Source organism: Sander lucioperca, chromosome 15 (genome assembly GCF_008315115.2).
Source record: "Sander lucioperca isolate FBNREF2018 chromosome 15, SLUC_FBN_1.2, whole genome shotgun sequence".
NCBI classification, from domain to species: domain Eukaryota; kingdom Metazoa; phylum Chordata; class Actinopteri; order Perciformes; family Percidae; genus Sander; species Sander lucioperca.
Genome location: NC_050187.1, coordinates 26,246,993 through 26,266,216, shown reverse-complemented (window position 1 = coordinate 26,266,216; position 19,224 = coordinate 26,246,993). Strand labels below are relative to the sequence as shown.

The 19,224-nt window shown below is 42.8% G+C and overlaps 1 protein-coding gene across 2 annotated transcripts in view; it reads right to left on the bottom strand.

Annotated features, from left to right (window-relative positions):
• The window catches only part of camkmt (calmodulin-lysine N-methyltransferase), a 124,619-nt gene that overhangs the window by 44,479 nt on the left and 60,916 nt on the right, over positions 1-19,224 (bottom strand). The window lies entirely within an intron of this gene.

Below are 19,224 nucleotides of genomic sequence, written 5' to 3'. Positions count from 1 at the left end.
TCAACAAAAATTGGTACCCTGGGTATGCTTTGCTTAAAAAAAGCTCTTCTCAAACGAGCCCCATCTACAAATAAATGAGATTGTGGACGGCGAGAACGGCAATAACTGAAGCAGTGTCAGTTGGTCTGGTGTAATCTGTCTGCATCCTCTGTCGCTTCTCTGTTTTACATATTATAAGCATTACAATAAAATAATTTGTACAAAATAATGTTAAGTTGTAGTTTCTTTATCTCTTGTTTGCTCACCCACGTCCTTTTTTTTTTTTTTTACTTTTCTGGCAGCCTGTTACATAAATGTCATTTACAGTAAATGTCAATAACATTGAATTTAATTCCCATCTGCAAATAATACAATGACAAACATGATTGTGTTATGCTCAGATTAGAATAAATGGAAATGGTATCTGGTCAATGATGTCTAGGGTTCCACCTTATTCTTAAAACTCAACTTTTTATTAATCATTGCCAATAAAATGTGAGAAAATATTGAAAATGTCGTTATAATTCCCTGACCAACAGTCTAAAACCCAAAGTTCAGCTTCAGTTCAGTTTATAATTACATTAAGCTAAAAAAAAACGGCAAATGTTTTACATTGTTGCATAAAAAAATTACTACATGTTTGTCGATCGACTAATTGACTAATCATTGCAGCTCTGAAGCCAACATGGACAAGAAGTCCTTACAGTGCTCAGAATATTGTTTAACATCTTCAATGCCCATGACAACTAAGAAACCCCCATCTGCTACTGAAGATTGGAAGCTCCACAACAGCTACAATTTCGACTTTGAGGTTAAGATTGTTGTACAACAACCACCTCATCAACCACCTCATCATGTTTCTATCACACTTGTGGCACTCTATATAGCCAGTACCCTATTTGTGTAGTTAGTTAGTTGTACTTTATTTAAATTAGTCACAACAGTTACACATTTTGAAAAACAAAGTTTGGTCTGTCAAGCTGACATGCAGTTATACTTAGATAAGACTGAGAGGAAATGTTCTACACCCACTCTACCATGACTCAGTCTGAGGTGTGTACATGAGTACATGTGAGAGTGCATAGTTTTGGGTGAAAACACATCTGCTCCTATATATGTGTTCGTACTTCTGTGGGCAGATCAGTTTAGTAGTGAGCAGGGGACGATTACAAGTTGTATACCACAATGTTATCGAAATTCAAACAGGGAGGCAACTGACAGGGGGTAGAAAAGGATATATTCAGGAAGAGTGACAGAGAGCGGGAGTGGGTGACAAGAGGGGGGAGACAAAAATCACATCCACTACTAGAGTCTCCAGGAGTCTGCCCAACGACTACACTGATGCCTTAAACATGAGACTCAGATTTGCTATCTCTGTGAAGAGGTGCTGAGGGAAGAAGAGAGGAGAGGGAAATGGGGGAAGAAATAATGCAAAGGGGAGGTTATAAGGATCACATGGAAGAGTGTGGGAGGTAAAAAAGAGGGTGCAGGTCTGTTTTGGATACAAAGACAGTGCTGCTAAGGGGCTGTCAAATTAACTGTGTAAATTGACTGTTAATGTTATAACCTTTGGCAATACACCAAAGGGGGAAACATGACATCATGACTTTGCGTAAACATACACGACCACTTTCTTAAGCCAAGTGGCGTTTTATCTGTACGCATTTTGAGCGGCGTATACAGCGGACAGGTTGGGTTTAGGAAAAGAAGAACCGGTTGGGTTTAGTAAAAGAAGAAAGCCACGGTTGGGTTTAGGAAATGTGACACGCAGGACACGAAGGAAACGTGACACGCGGGACACGATCCCCGGTCTCCTGGGTGAAAGTCCTGTGTTTGACCCATCCACCACCCCGACCAACCTCCCTACGTGGATTTTCGCCCTTTGATACTACTCGCTACGGCGTAAATTCACACGCAATCGCAAGGTAATGTAAGTCAATGGAGGCCAAACGGCGTTGATAAACGCGCTAAAAAGTGAGTATGCGTCTTGATAACACGCCAAAAATGGCATATGAATTGGCGTGTCATAAATACGCCACTTCATGAGATCAGTCTGAAGGGGGTCTCACACGGCCAAGTACTGTTGTGTTGTCCGGTGGCTGCAAAGCAATGCCTACTGCTAAGGTATGTGCTTTGCTCAGGTGCACTTTAAACAGTACTTTTAGTGGAGGGGAGTCGTATTTAAGGCTGCAATTAAGGATTATTTCTGTTCAATCAATTAATCTGGCAATTTTCTCTTTGATAAATCAACTACTCGTTTGGTCTTAAGAATGTCAGAAAAGTGTGAAAAATATCCATGACAATTTTCTAAAGCCCAGAGTGACATCTTGAAATGGCTCGTTATGTCTGATCAACAGTCCAAAGCTCAAAGATATTCAGTTCACATAAGACGAGGAAAGGCAACACAACTGAGAAGCTAGAAATAGAGAACGTTTGGCATTTTGGCTTGATTTATTTACTTATTTAATAATCAAGTAATTGTTTCAGCTCTAGTCTTTCCATTCACCATCACTCTGATCACAAAACCTTTGATACAATCTGGATATTGTATTGATGATGGATTGATGATTTCTGATGGATGTATGCTAACTAACAGCTGTGTGTGACGAGATGTTTCAGGATGGCTGAGGCAGCAAAGATGGTTTGCTGTGAATATAATTTAGCAAAGATGATTAGAAATATAAGCTTGTTGCATTATAACTCTGTTATTAAGAAAGAGTTATTACAATTCTGATTTGGTGCTACAGTGGCTGTACAGAATATACTGGGTACGCTGTGTGGATCGACTTAAATGATTGGCTGCCTGCAAGGTCACTCCAGCTCCTGATTGACCACTTAGTTTCACGCTCTTACCAATTTCACGCTCTTACCAATATTTTGTAAGGAAATATTTGGTGGCTTGCATGTTCAGCTGAGCAGCTGCTTTATTGCTTGTTAGCGTGCTTGTTTGCTGGACCCTTTGTTTCACTATTATGCCGTTTTGTTATGTTCAGTCTACTTTCATGAAGTTGTATTACGTAAGCAATCATGTTGCTTACATAATATAAATACATTTATATTAAATTACACAGTAAATTACTGTTAATATGTGAAAAAGAAAGATTTTTTTCGAATTATTCCCTAAATGCATTTAAACTTTGGTAATGACAGACGATTTGCAATTAATTCAACCACTGGATGCACTGCCTTGGCTGCCTGTGTCGGCACAAAATAGTCATATTGACTTTGATTTGACTTTAATAGTTTGTCAATTGAATCACCAGTCCAGCCATTCCAGAAATATTAAGAAGATCGCAACATTGGTTTTGACATTTGGCAAGGATGACAAACCAAAGTAGTGAATAAATTGAAATGCTTTCAGACGATGAGAAAAAAGATGAGGCTGGACTTCTGAGTAAAGACTGGTGCTGAGGACAGGGTGAAAGCAGTTTATGAGAAGGACAGAGCAGGATAGGAAGACGGTTAATGGGGTGGATGGGGGTGAGTTTGTGGGCTGAAGTATAAAGGATTGAAACGGGTGTGGGCAGTGGTGACTGGGAGGAGGAATGGTGGCGGCAGGGTGTTAATTTGGGAGGTTCAGAAGAGGAAGGAGACCCCTGGGGCTCTCTGTCGCTCTTCTCTCTCAACTGAAATAAACTGCACTGCGACAAAGTCGCCATGAGAGGCCAGCGAGTGCGTGCACATGTGATACAGCAGTGCCCATGTGTATTTCTGACTGTGTATTTGAATTTGTGTGTGCGGGTGTGTTCACATTTTTGTGTGGCGGGCTGCCTGAAGGCTCCCTGTGTGCAGGCGTTTTATTGGAGAGGCAGATGAGCAGGGCAGATATCCTGGGGCGGCCTGGCTGTGGCTAGAGCTTTATCTGAGCTGAAATGATTTTAGCACTCCGTTTTGGAGCACTAACCCAGGAGCAATGTCACCCCCCTCCTTCTTCTCCCAACCTTCCTTCTTTCTTTCTCTGTCACTTTGTCATTTTCTCCTCTCTTCTGCTACTTATTCTCTCTTCACCTCCTCTCATCTCTCCTGTCTTTGTCCATCTCTGGCTGACTTAGAGAGAAAGAGAAGGACTGGAAAAAAAAAATCTTTTTCATATGCAAAATCAGTTCAAATATTTCCTGATCTTTATGTTAAGTTTAGTCTGCCATTTTCTGTTTAATTGATACAATGTAATTTTTAAATAGCTGTTTATTACAATGTATAATGTGTTTTAACGACTATTTTCAATATCAAATAATGTGAAGATTGAGCTATCAATTAATCAATTGGTCTATAGAGTGCCAGGGAATATTAAAAACAATCACAATTTCTCGAAACCGAAGTTGGCCAACAGCCCAAAACCAAAAGATATTTAGTTTATTATAATAGATATTTATTTAATATCAATCTAATCAAATATTGACATAGTTGCAGATACATTTTCAGTCAATCAGCTAATTGATTAATCGTCCAATCGTTTCAGCTCCACACAATTTTTGCTTATATGGAAATAGACAATGTGCTGCTCTGATTGATTACAGTGAAGTGAGCTGAATCAGACAGATCCTGATGCATCTCAATTCGGTCATTTGATGCTGCTGTAAACAGTTCCCCACTCATTAAATATCTGGCCTTTGCAGTCTGATGTACTGTAGCGCCTGTGTCATAAAGGTTAATGATATTTTTAATAAGTGATTTAAATAATATCTTCAGATTTCTTCTTAGTTGGAACGTTTTTTCAGACAAGGCGGCGTGCCTCGGCTATAATGTGCTCTGGGAAACCCTGCATATATGATGTGAACGCACGTTACGTACATACCTTATAAGCAAAAGGAAAACAATTGGGCGCTTTAAAATGCATTGAACAGATTTGCTTGCTAAAGAAGCTAAGAGTAACATTTAAAGATTAATAGAAGCATTTAAATTTAAAGTTTTAAGTCACATTAAACCTCGTCATTTGTTTACCTCTAACTTAGATGTCACTTGACTGCTAGTCAGTGATGTCAGGTACGTTTCTGAAACCCCACCTGAATCTGCTTATCGGAAACACTGACATTAAGTGGCGTTCCATTGCATTTTCCCAGTAGGAGGTTGGACATTCAGACTTTCCCTAGTTGGCAGGAATGCCGTATTACAGTACAGGACGACTAATCCAATTGGAACCTCCCTCACCCACCAACTCGCAAAGCTCCTCTCAAAGCCCCACGTGTTTATTGCCTTTACGAAATGTCCCATATTTTGCACGAGACTCTCAGGCAGAGGCATGCTGTTTTTTTGCAATCAGGGCCATTATCACACTGGGTCAATGGCTAGGCCCCACCAAGCAGCGGCAACATAGATGGTACCTTTCCCACTCCTCTTTCATCTCCCCCCTCTCTCCTTGTTCTCTACCCACCCCACACCACCATCTATGTTTCTCTCGCTGCAGTTACCTTGGCTTCCACATGGTGAATTAAGTGGTATTACGAGGAAATGCTTCTAGCTGAGCTTAACTGCATTACAAGAATAGGTAATATACCCTGAGAGAGTGTTTGTGTGTGCACGTGCACGTGTGTGTGTGTGTGTGTGTGTGTGTGTGTGTGTGTGTGTGACAGAGGAAGGGGATAGAGGGTGGAGGAACAAGTAGAGAGAGAGAGACAAAGAAAGGGGGTCTTAAGTGAATTGTCAACTCCAACGCTCTAATCACAGTGAAAGCTCCGGACAAAGAGCAACGAAAGGCCACTTAGCCCTGACTCCCTCTCTACCTCTTTCTATCTGCTTCTCTCTCTTTCTCTCCTGGTATAGAGGCAGGTCTCTTCAAAATAATACCTTCTAAAACACCTGAGAGAGGAAGAGAGGGAAAGAAATTGAGAAATGGAAGAAAGTGAGGGAAAACTAAATATATTACAAATTACATGTCAGGTTACAATACCAGCTTGTACGCAAGGTGTTGCAGAGCAGTAAACTCCAGTAATCACTTTTTTTTATTGGCAACATTTGTATGCTATTTGGCTTACGTTTTTGTTCATTCCAGTTTAATATGGTTGAGATTGACAGTTTATTCTATAGAAGTTTTTATCATACAACAATCAGGCAGGACAGGATTATAACACAAGATAGATACTTCTCCCCACACTGGCCTCTATTCTGGCCCTCAGCGGCTCTGCAGGACCTCCACTTTCCATAAAGCCCAAAGGAAGATCACCGGCTCCCTAGGGTTAGGCAGCCATGATGGCTCTATTCAACTGTCCTGCTAATGCTATGCTGATTGTGTGAGCACAGCTAGCATGTTGTGTGGCTAAGCATGGGTCATTTCCTCGTTTCCCCATGTCTCTTTTCAAATGTCCAGGCAGGGAGAGCTTTTACTGGGGCAATGGTGACTAAAGATGGAGGTTTTTACATGCGAGAAGTCAAACCGGAAAAACACAATGGTACGCATATATATGCACAATCACTGGAATCCAATTTTGATACTGGATATAGAATCTAGAAATAAGTATATAAAACCTGTCTTCAGAAACCAAAGTAAAACACACAACAAAGTTTCCTGTGTCCGCTTCAGAGTGTGTCCATTGTGCAAGATGACAAAGGAGCGCTCATACAGTCATGTTGAAACATAATGGATGTGGCCCCTTGGTTCACTACTTATTGTACTATAGAATACCTCCTTTCTGATTGTGTATGTGTGTGTGTGTGTGTGTGTGTGTGTGTGTGTGTGTGTGTGTGTGTGTGTACAGTATGAGTGCTCACTTGGAGCGAAATGTTCATCTCTGCACTGCATTTAGCCTGTCAGAAAAAAAGATATTTCCATCATTCAGTTTTTGCTTTACAGACACTGCCTTCTTCTTGGAGTTTAAAAATACAAAGCATGATACACTGAATACTAAATAATTTTCAGTCCATAAACAAATGGCCAGACAGAAATTCACAAAACAACGTCTGGATACAAATGAATAAATCAGAAAATGATGAATGGATGATTAAAAATGTTTGAGTTGAATTTTGACTGTTTTGATTTTCTGCTCTTTTAAGGTTGAGGACAATTTTCTGTCAGTTTGTTTAATTCATGATTTAATGCTCAATATCTATTATCACTGTTAAGCTATTTTGAAATTATGTTTCTGATCACCTGGATGACTGAGAATTGCCATGTACACATCTTTGAATATCAGAGAATTGCCTTGGTCTCTTTGACAAGTTACTGACTAGAGGAATTCACTTGAATTTGTGATTTGATAAATTATACATACTACAGAAGACACACTACTTTCTCCCATATCCTAAACAATATAAGGTTTGTTTGCATGCCACACAGACACACACTTTTGTGACAAATTAATTGAAGAAAACAAAGGTGAACATCAGAAAAAAAAATTTTGTTTATTGGCACAGGTGACATGAAGGCAAAAGAGCTTAAGTGAAAGAGGGGGAAAGGGCAGAAAAGAGAGAAAATGAGGAGGGAAGACAGGGCATGAAAAACAGAGAGAAAGACAGTCTAAGAGTGGCAGAGCAACAGAGAGTGAAATAGAGAAATGGAGAAGGGCAGAAGAGGTGGGACAATACGAAAAGAATACTTTAACACCTAGTGTGAGTGAGATTGTGTATCACTAGTCTGACACCAAAACCTAGGCAACAAACAGAGAGCATGGTACTGTAACTGGGCACAGAAGGTTGTGATGAATATTTCATATTGGAGATTGTAACTTATTGAAAAGGCTCCCATGAGGTGTGTGTGCATGTGTATTTGTGCAATTGTCTTGACCCATCTGGAAAAGGGTGCAGACAGTCTAGAACCTGACCAGAGTACCACTTTTTAAAAGTTCGATCAGAAAAAAAGCCAAGACAGGTGAACTCTAGTCTTGAAATGTCACAAACAGCAACGCAACGCAACGCAACCAGAAAAAGAAAGAAACCAAATTATGACACTTTAAAATAAAAGAGACACTAAATACAGAGACACTCACACTTAATTTTGTAAGCACCAGTAGCTGCAACACAGTTCCAACGTTTCCTCCCAGCTCGCTGTGGATGTTTTGAAACTCAAGAAAACTGACTTTTTATACATCAATCAGGACATGAGAGGACATTTTGGAGTTTAAGGATGGTATTTGGCTCAATAACAAAATCAGAGAGTGTATCAATAAATGTGGCAAAGCACAGACATATGGGTAAGGGGCACTGGAAATATTTGAGACTACTACAAGGATACTTTGGTGCTAATGATCACACACACAGATGAAAGATATTTTTCTTTTGGGTGATGTTGTAGGGTTGGACTGACTTGCAATGTTGGATAAGTGACATCGGCAATCAGACAATAGCCAACTGTCAGAGCCTTAAGATCAGTGATAGGGAAGGAAGAGCATGCAAACACACACACACACACACACACACACACACACACACACACACACACAGTCAGAGTCAGTAATTGAGTGGGAGGGGTAAGCTCCTCTCATTCTTTCTGTTTGTCTGTTCTCTCTCTCTCTCTCATACACACGTACCCACACACAGGGACGTGCACAGACATTTTGGGCGGCAGGGGCTGAAGTAAAAAAAAATAGCCTAATATATATTTACACAACTCTGTCTACCTTACCAATTTATTTTATTTACCTTGCGCAATTGTTCAATAGATTTAAAAAATACTCAGTCAAAATAATCAGTTCTCACAGAGACTTTTTAGTATTCCCCCAGTTAATCGCAAATCGCAAAACGAAACGCTGCTACAATGTGCATGTTTTCTATGCTACTAGTTTCAAGTATATATTTAGAATAAGTGACTTCACCAAGGAGAGGGACATAGTTTCACTAAGAATTTGGTCATTTTGCAAATGGCAATAAATCATTTCAATTATTTTGGCGTTACTGGAATAAATAACACCAATCAAAAAATCTTTTAGAAAAATCTCAACAAAAATCTTCACACTAAACTGAAAAAGGCTGTTACTGCAATTTTGTTAATTTTACGGGAAAAAAAACACTGCATCAATAATGAAAACTGTTTAATGCAGGACACTTTGTACATGTGGTCAATTTAGAGATTTTGGTCTATTTTGCTTCAATGTCTTCTTTTACTCTAATGGAAATAAAACTTTCAAAATATACATTTAGATGGTATTTGTTTTAGACTGCATCTGTAGATTTCTTCTAAATGAATCTACATATTTAAACCTAACATTTAAGGGGGAAAGACTCTTAACTCATTAACTGGGGAAGTTCTGTGCTTATATGTTTAGTTATTTTATTTATCCTGTTCACCTGCAGTGCCTTGTCAAATGTATGCATATTAGTGCATTTTAATTAGTTTACGCTTAATGTGCATATCAATGTATCGATTGTGATGACGTTATTAGACACAGATTTTACTTTAGCTGTTCACCTGAAGTGTCTCCATTAAGTACAGTACATTAGCCTGTAGGGCCATGATGCCTTAGCTAAACCTTAGCTTACTTGTTATTACATAAGCTAGTAGCTCATGCATGTTAGCAACTTTTGGGTAATTAGCTGTAAACTCGAGGCACTGGCTGCTTTGTCTGTTAATCACCACTCACCTCCACACAAGACAAGAAAAACTTTCTGGGGTAGGAGCTGGAAGGGACTCCTGCCTGCCTGCCTCTCTGTGTGTGTCTGTGTGCAGCAGCAAGCACTGCCTCTGAGGAGACGCATCATCACAGAGAGAGAGAGAGAGAGAGAGAGAGCTCGACAAAGTCTCATCTCCCGACCTGATATTTTGATTTTTTTTTATTCAATAAATACATTTGTTTGACAGGGAAGCTGTGTGCAAACAGGAATATATATATAGGCTATAATCAATAATAAAAAAAAAAAAAAAAAAACACGCATCCAGAAAAAAGGGCACTTTCTCTCGAGGAAGGAAAAGGGCAGGTGCTCAAGCCCCTTCTGATGTCTATGTGTGCACGTGCCTGCCCACACACATAACACACCAGTCACCCAATCATCACCCAACAAGACCAATCTGTTGCCATGAGTTACCAGCAGGGGCCGGGACAATGTCAGCTGTCAGCCAGAACAGACACGGACTGTCATTGGTTTGCTGGTCACCAGTGGTTACAGATGGTGCTGCTTCGTTAGTGAGACAATTTACTCTTTAGGCAAGGAGTCTACACACAGACACACACATGGCTTTGTTTTTTTACATACACCCACACAAAAGCACACATACACAAACATAGACACACATGGCCTTGAATAAAAAAGCAATATAAGATAGAGAATAAAAATGCATTGGTGCTGCCCCATATCAGACAAAACAGTGCAACACTGAGATTAAGCGTCACACTGCTGAGAGAGAGAAACAGAGATGTGAATAGTGAAAAGCAAGATATCATACATTCATTTTAAACAGGGGTGGGTGGTGATTGAGTGAGAAAGACTGAATGTGTGCGTGTGTGTGTGTGTGTGTGTGTGTGTGTGTGTGTGTGTGTGTGTGTGTGTGCGTGCGTGCGTGTGTGCGTGCGTGTGTGTGTTTGCATTCCCTACGGCCTTAGGGTAGCAGCGGACATATTGACACAAAATAAACAGCGCTCAATCTCCCGGCCTGTGATTGCTGCTCTGGTGTCAAGATAAGTCCTGGACCGGTGGCAGCTGAGACTGGCCGCTTGCTCAACAATAGAGGACAAAGAAGGAGGCGCAGCAAAGAGGAGAAACACAGAACATCAACATCTAACTGACTTTCTCTCAGCCTCTGTATCTTAGCTTCTCTTTACTAATTGAATATCAATGTAGTTGTTACAGTTTGGGACATTTCTGTTACCCGTTTGTTCATTTCTGCTGTCTGTATTATTTATTTCTGTATGTTCCTGGTTGCTGTATATTTTATTCTGTATATTTCTGCCCCTATTTTGTATATGTTCTCTGGTTTTGTATATTCCTGTTATTTCTGTTCCTTATTCCCCTGTTCATTGTGTTTCTGTTTATTCCGCTTTAGCTGTGTTCTTTGTATTGTGCATTCCTGTTCTGTTTTTTTGTTTGATAGTCTGTTTTCTGTCTTGTCATGTCTAGTTTTACTTTCTGTGTTTCCTGCCTCTGTTGATTACCCTGCCCCGCCCTGATGTGTTTCACCTGTCGTATCACCTGTCCCTCATTTGTTCATTACCTCGTGTATTTAACCTCTGTGTTCCCTTTGCCTCTTGTCAGATTGTTTTGTGTCCTTGTGCCATCAACTTGTATCCATTTGTGTCCAGGTCCCGCGTGTCTGTATTTTGCGTCCTTGCCAGTTCTTGACTCCTTGTGTTTTTTCTGCTTTTTGGATCCTTTGTATCCTGCCTTTTTGTTAATCAAATCTTCGAGTACAACCTTCTCCTGCCTGTCTGCCTCATCTCTGCGTTTGGGTCCACTATTCCCTGCCTCCACACAACAGTAGTAACCTTCTGACTACAAACACTGTACTCAAACTGTAAATAGCCGTAACAAGACCTGTGTTTCAAATATTACAACAACCTTGCTCTTTGAAAGACAGACTTAGACTTAAGGATACATTTCACAAATGTTCTGCTCTGTAATCGCTAGGGCTGGACGATTTTGGCTAAAATCATAATCGCGATTAATCGAACAAGTTACCTCGATTACGATTATTGAACGATTATTTTAATTTTTTTTTTCTTATACTGAATATGTTCAGTTACTTTTTTTTAATGAGTGCATAATCTTATCTTTGATTCTAAAATAAGGAAACACACAGCAATTAATGCTTATTTATTAAATATTTCAAACAACTGAACTGAAATCTACAACAGTAGATTTTACAATTAAATAAAAACATCTTATAAAAAAGTAATTTAAGTTTTAATCTAAAAAAAGAAGTTTCCTAAAAATGTAGAAAATAAATAATAAATGTCCATAAGATTAACGGGAACCTGTGGTTAACTGTCTTTTCGGAGTTAAACTCCACAAGCGTGTCCTGCGGCTCGCCGGCGCACACACACACGTCCACAGCGCTGCAGGCAGAGGCGGGGTCTGTTCCGAGTATAATAAAGCCCCGTCTGTGTTGAGCAAAACATTACGTGAATTACTACGAGAATGGACGTGCATTTAATATAGGAAAAGTGCACAAGTCTTAGCATCATTTGTTGTTGTTGTATGTGACGCTAAGGTCTAGTGACGATGCTATAAAGACCGTTGCTGTGCTTGCGTCGCTCCCTTACCCCTCCTACCAGTCCTTATGGCCACTTGGCCAGTGGGAATGCAAACGGGAAAAAAGATTTTGGGGGAGAGTAGTTCTTAGAACTGCTTAGAAGTGTACTTTTCCTCTAAAAAGTACAAGTACTATCCGATCGGAAAGCACCTATGGTCGCAGACTGGACGGGGCGGAGTCACGTGACTACACACGCGGCGGCCGTAATATGTTTTAAGGGGAAAGTACATTAACACAGTGGGCGGCCACGGAAATATTAATAGGATTAAAAGACCGAAATAACCGACTTGGTAAAATTACGTCGGTTATAGGCTCTGAATTTTGGTTACGATTATTTTCCGATTAATCATCCAGCCCTAGTAATTGCTCTACAAGATTAGAGACCAGAGGAATATGCACACTATGTTTGAATGTCTTTGTCTCATGTACACACACTTACTTGCGCCTGATTACTTTTCTGAAAGTAGAAAATGCCCAAGAAGCCTTGACACTGGCGCTATTTGAGAAGTCCTCTTTTTTTCTCCTGTTAGTTGATTTGTTTCATAATGTTCAGAGAGGAGCCACGAGAATAAGCTGATTTTTGCAAATTTTGTAAGAATTGAAATGGTCAGGGCTAAACCAAGTATGTCTTTAGTTCTGTATTGTTAAATGTAGTTTATAATTTATTATTTATCTTCCCTGTTGCTTTCAGATTTCTGCAGACATGTAATGAACTGAAGGAGAAGCTTTTTATACAGCAAAGCTTTGGACAACAGATACTAGAGATGTGACGAGATCTCGTCCCTTGAGATCTCACGATATTAAAAACGTGAAGATATTTCTCATCAAGGTGAAAAGTTGTCTCGCGATATCAGTACACAAGTGCAGAATTACGTCGGTGCCAATGAGGACCAATTCACATTTTCTCAATCTGTGCCAAATTTAGTTACCTGAGAGCGCGTAAGCGCAAGCTTCTCTGCATGTTTCACAGAGAGCAGGGCTCAGCTCCGACGAGCTGCGGTGCAGACGTAGCGAGACTACTTCGCCTCTGCAGCTTGATAAGTCACAGTGACTCCCGGCAATGCAAGTAAAGTGGTCGCAAGTGTGGTTACAGCGGTTGCAGCAATATAATATAATGGTGCAGTTGACAAATTTACCGAAACGCTGCAGTTATTAGGTCTGAAGAGGTTAGTTATACAGGAGAGAGGCCAATCATTTGAGTTTGTGGCAAAACCTTTCACAGTGTTTGTTTTTTTCATTTTGTGACTTTAGATTAAATAAAAGACTTTTTCCAGTCATATTTTGTCATTGAAGTTTTCTTTAAAATTGTGTTAAAGTCTGGTCTCGCTCTCGTGAACCCAATATCATGTATCATCTCATCTCATGAGCTGAGTGTCTCGTCACACCCCTAACAGACACTGTACTGTAAAAATCATATTCATTCATAGATCTATGTAGACTGATTTACAGACGTTCCTGCGTTAACCACATTTCAACTAATCTCTTCGCGTCCATACATTTTCCATCCATCCATCTTCGTCCACTTATCCAGTATCGGGTCGCAGGGGTAGCAGCTCCAGCAGGGGACCACAAACGTCCCTTTCCCGAGCCACATTAACCAGCTCCGACTGGGGGTTGTACCCTGGATCTTGTTCTTTCAGTCATGACCCAGCCTTCATGACCATAGGTGAGGGTAGGAACGAAAACTGACCGGTAGATTGAGAGCTTTGCCTTCTGGCTCAGCTCTCTTTTTGTCACAACGGTGCGATAAATTGAATGTAATACCGCACCCGCTGCGCCGATTCTCCGACCAATCTCCCGCTCCATTGTCCCCTCACTCGCGGACAAGACCCCAAGGTACTTGAACTCCTTCACTTGGGGTAAGGACTCATTCCCTACCTGGAGAAGGCACTCCATCGGTTTCCTGCTGAGAACCATGGCCTCAGATTTAGAGGTGCTGATCCTCATCCCAACCGATTCACACTCGGTTGTGAACCGATCCAGTGAGTGCTGAAGGTCACAGGCCGATGATGCCCTCAGGACCACATCATCTACAAAAAGCAGTGATGAGATCCCCAGCCCACCAAACTGCAACCCCTCCCCACCCCGACTACGCCTCAATATCCTGTCCATAAATACTACAAACAGGATTGGTGACAAAGCGCAGCCCTGGCGGAGGCCTGAGAAGGGACCCCCTCACCCCATACTCCCGCAGCACCTCCCACAGTATCTCCCGGGGGACCCAGTCATACGCCTTCTCCAGATCCACAAAGCACATGTAGACTGGTTGGGCATACTCCCAGGCTCCCTCCAGGATCCTTGCGAGAGTGAAGATCTGATCCGTTGTTCCACGACCAGGACGGAATCCGCATTGTTCCTCTTCAACCTGAGGTTCGACTATCGGCCGAACCCTCCTTTCCAGCACCTTGGAGTAGACTTTACCGAGGAGGCTGAGAAGTGTGATACCCCTGTAATTGGCACACACCCTCTGGTCCCCCTTTTTGAACAGGGGAACCACCACCCCGGTCTGCCACTCCTTAGGCACCGTCCCAGACTTCCACGCAATGTTGAAGAGGCGTGTCAACCAAGACAACCCCTCCACACCCAGAGCTTTAAGCATTTATGGACGGATCTCATCAATCCCTGGGGCTTTGCCACTGTGGAGTTGTTTAACTACCTCAGCGACTTCCACCAGGGAAACTGACGATAATCCTCCATCATCCTCCAGCTCTGCCTCTACCATAGAGGGCATATTAGCTGGATTTAGGAGTTCCTCAAAGTGCTCCTTCCACCGCCCTTTTACCTCCTCAGTTGAGGTCAACAGCGTCCCATCCTTACTGTACACAGCTTGGATGGTTCCCCGCTTCCCCCTCCTGAGGTGGCGAACGGTTTTCCAGAAACACCTTGGTGCCAACCGAAAGTCCTTCTCCATGTCTTCTCCAAACTTCTCCCACACCCGTTGCTTTGCCTCTTTCACGGCAGAGGCTGCAGCCCTTCGGGCCCTTCTGTACTTACAACTGCCTCCGGAGTCCTCTGGGATAACATATCCCGGAAAGACTCCTTCAGTCGGACGGCTTCCCTGACCACCGGTGTCCACCACGGCGTTCAAGGGTTACCGCCCCTTGAGGCACCTAAGACCCTAAGACCACAGCTCCCCGCCGCAGCTTCAGCAATGGAAACTTTGAACATTGTCCACTCAGGTTCAATGCCCCCAGCTTCCACAGGGATGCACGAAAAGCTCCGTCGGAGGTGTGAGTTGAAAGTCTGTCGGACAGGGGCGTCGGACAGGGGCGTCGGACAGGGGCGTCGATAGAGGCGTCTTCCAGACGTTCCCAATTTACCCGCACTACCCGTTTGGGCTTACCAGGTCTGTCCAGAGTCTTCCCCCACCCCCTGACCCAACTTACCACCAGATGGTGATCAGTTGACAGCTGCGCCCCTATCTTCACCCGAGTGTCCAAAACATACAGCCTCAGATCAGATGAAACAATTATATAATTGATCATTGATCTTTGGCCTAGGGTGCTCTGGTACCAAGTACACTTATGAGCATCCCTATGTTCGAACATGGTGTTTGTTATAGACAATCCATGTCTAGCACAGAAGTCCAACAACAAACAACCACTCTGGTTTAGATCAGGGAGGCCGTTCCTCCCAATCACGCCTCTCCATGTATCTCCATCATTGCCCACGTGCGCGTTGAAGTCCCCCAGCAGAACTATGGAGTCCCCCACTGGAGCCCCATACAGGACTCCATTCAATGTCTCCAAGAAGGCCAAATACTCCTAAGTCTTGTTTGGTGCATACGCACAAACAACAGTCAGAGTTTTCGCCCCCACAACCCGCAGGCGTAGGGAGGCGACCCTCTCGTCCACCGGGGTAAACTCCAACGTAGTGGCGCTCAGCCGGGGGCTTGTGAGTATCCCCACACCCGCCCGGCGCCTCACACCCTGGGCAACTCCGGAGAAGAAAAGAGTCCAACCCCTATCCAGGAGTATGGTTCCAGAACCGAGACTGTGCGTAGAGGTAAGCCCCACCAGATCCAACTGGTAGCGCTCTACCTCCCGCACAAGTTCCGACTCCTTCCCCCACAGAGAGGGGACATTCCACGTCCCCAGAGCCAGCCTCTGCCGCCCGGGTCTGGTCCGTCGAGGCCCCTGACCTTCACTGCCACCCATGTGGCAGCGCACCTGACCCAGCGGTTCCTCCCACAGGTGGTGGGCCCATGGGTTGGAGAGAGAGGTGCCACGTAGCTTTTTCGGGCTGTGCCCGGCCGGGCTCCGTGGCAAACCCGGCCACCAGGCGCTCACTGACGGGCCCTCCATCTGGGCCTGGCTCCAGACGGGGGCCCCGGGCTTCCTCCGGGCAGGGTCACTCTATCTCTACCTCGTTTTTTCATAGGGTTTTTGAACCATTCTTTGTCTGGCCCCTCACCTGAGACCACTTTGCCTTGGGTGACCCTACCAAGAGCACAAAGCTCCAGACAACACAGCCCTCAGGTTCATAGGGACACACAAACCTCTCCACCACGATAAGGTGATGGTTCCCGGAGAGGTCCATACATTTTCATTTAAATAAACGCAGATTTTAAGGTCAGGAAAATACCTTCAGAGCGCTGCTTGTACTGGTCGTTGCACTGCCACAAAATGATGGCCTTTTATCTTTAAACCATTGACATAAACAGATATTCTGTGCCAAACATCAGTGTTAACCACGACTCCAGGTTCTGATTTTTCACTGATGATGAGATGGGCAAATCTGTAATTAATTGGTCCAAAATGTTTGCAATCTTAGTCCAGCCTAAAGGAGACTTTTTCAATAATAAGTGTTCCAAACAAATTACAGGAGAGACTTTAGAAAGAAAGTGCACAGAGAACAAAGTGTGACACATTAGAAAAAATTGTTTAAGCTGTGATGCCAACTACTTGTGAAGTGCTCTTAAGCAAGGCATCTAAGCGCCAAGTGCAGATATGAAACCAGAACAAACTATGAATAGAGGAATTGGCAGATATAACCTGAAGGATATGTGGATGTTTTGGTCCAGGAAGAAAGAAATTATTGGAAGAAGGAAAGAAAGAGAGGAAAAATGAAAGACAGCAGGAGAGACAGGGAGGATGAACAGGACCAAGGGACGTGAAGACAGAATGCGAGATCGTTGACAGGAAGGGCATCAACGCATTACAGCAGAGTAGGTGTCAGGGCACTGAGTTCTTCGTCTGTCTCATCCTCACCTCCCTCCCCCCAGGCCAGCACCAACACCTTCCACCCCTCTTTTCCAGAAATGAATATTTCTCATCACCATATGAATATTGCGGGCGTGACAAGTGCGTGTAAACACACAAAGGCGGACTGCTCAAATCCACTCACTGGGAGCTATTAAGTCGTCAGGCGGCACAGAGAGGCTGACAGAGGAGGGAAACAGTGTGCATGTATGTGTGTTTGGTGACAGGGAAGAGAAACGATGTGGTGGGCCACTGAACAGAGCAGCCTCAGAGAGAGAGAGAGAGAGAGAGAGTGGACAGGCAGTCAGAACAAAACAACGAAAGAAAAAGAATTGCTGGCAGACTGCTAATTTTACATGTCGGAAAAAAAAAACACCCAACCTATGCTCAAACTGTCAACGTCACTGTCACCTCAAAACCCAGGGGAAGGTGTGTGTGTGTGTGTGTGTGTGTGTGTAGGACAGATGTGAATAGGAACTGTGTGTGTGTGTGTGTGTGTGTGAACAGGATGCAAGAGGAGAGAAAGGCAAATACAATGTTTGTGAAGTGTCTTTTTTTGCAGGTGTGTGAGCAGGGAGAGCCCTTTTGAGATATTGTGGGTTCAAGTGTGTGTGTGTGTGTGTGTGTGTGTGTGTGTGTGTGGGGGGGGGGGGGGGGGTGTTTCCTCTAAACAATAAAGAACATACCAAGGTGACCCAGCACCATCTGTCTAATATTGTCCAACTCTTTACCTGTGCTCCTCTTTCTTTTTCGTCTCCATCCCTCTCTGTTTCCTATCCTTTCTGAGACATCATTTTTCTCTCTGTGATGTCTTCTGTCAGCAGATGACTTGTTCTCTGTATAATTATGTTTCCATCTATCTATCTATTTAACCGCACTAGCACGTGGCTCTAGTGATGGCCAAATACTGAAAGATTATTAACTTTGGTGATCCCCTGACCTTTTAGCTCCACCAACAACTCCAAATTTAAATTTGTCAAATACCTGTAAAACTAATGACATTCCTGTCAGTATCAGCTGTACTTTGTGTTTTATGCTAAAGAGCAAACTAAGATAAACTAAGTAACAATGGTAACATTATTATACCTGCTAACATTAGTATATTAGTATACTCAATGTGAGCATGATAGCGTGCTGACATTAGCATTTACCGTAGCTAGCGTGTATGCTACTTCTAGAGCCACTAGCATGGCTACTGAATCTCAGCTTGTTTTTGAGCATTTTGTAACTGTAAGCTTAAAAAGGAAAAAAAAAGTTTTTTAAACTGAGGGGGATAAGTTGGTGTACTACTGTCAATCTCTTATATATTGCTAGTACCATAGTGCAGCAAGGGAGAACTTGCACACAGAGAACAAAACAGAGATTCAGACTAGAGTCTGGATTTAAAGTAGGGCTGAACGATTTTTGAAAATAATCTAATTGCGATTTTTTTCCCAAATATTGCGATTCGATTATTTTTTTAAGCTCTTTGTCTTCTGTATTATTCAACAAAGACAAACAATACATCATTTTATAGTATGATCAACACACAATTACACACTAGACAGTGTGTAATTGTACAAATATAGTATATAGTACACACACACACACACACACACACACACACACGTATTTTTTACAGTGCACAGAGAGGAGCTGCCTCCAGCCCCTCCCCCTCGTGAAGTTGCGTGCTGCCATGTGCACTTGCTGCTCAGAGAGTTTCGTTATCGTTACGTTAGCTAGTTGCTGGTGTTCTTGCCGTGGGATTAACTGTACTAATACAACTGTTGAAACACCGCAGCCACGCTGCTGTGAAAGCTCCCCGAACGTCATTAATCAGTCTGATTGTTACCCCTCTCAGTGGCAGCTCCTCCACTTATATCTTTATAACGGAGCTAACCGCTATCCGGAGCTAACCGCTAACCGCTAATCAGAGCTAATCGTTGCCAACCG